The sequence below is a fragment of the Trichechus manatus genome, unplaced genomic scaffold (genome assembly GCF_000243295.1).
Source record: "Trichechus manatus latirostris isolate Lorelei unplaced genomic scaffold, TriManLat1.0 scaffold00014, whole genome shotgun sequence".
NCBI lineage: Eukaryota > Metazoa > Chordata > Mammalia > Sirenia > Trichechidae > Trichechus > Trichechus manatus.
In genome coordinates this window covers 26644967-26645347 of record NW_004443950.1, presented here as the reverse complement: position 1 = coordinate 26645347, position 381 = coordinate 26644967, and positions in this window count along the sequence as shown.

Sequence of the window (381 nt, the reverse complement as noted above, 5' to 3'; positions counted from 1 at the left end):
TGAAATTTCTTGACGTCAGTCTTTTCTCCATTTATCATGATGTTGCTTGTTGGTCCGGTTGTGAGGAGTTTTGTTTTCTTAGAGATAACATAGATTATTTATGCAGAAGTCTCCTAAGTACAAGAAAGCTCCTTTAGAATTCCGAAGTGTCCCGCCAGAGCTGGGAACTACTGGTCTGAAGCACTTTAGAAATTGCTGCTCTCCTTGCCTTCTTAGTTTCTCCTTCCTCTATGACTTGGGCTCCACTTGAGGGTCTTCTGTTATATTTACCCCAGCAGCATTGCTCCCACAAGCTGCCGAAGCCTGTCAGATCTACACCCATGGTAGCTGGTCTGAGTTGCTATGGTTTTTCTACACCCATGATAGCTGGTCTCGAGTTGC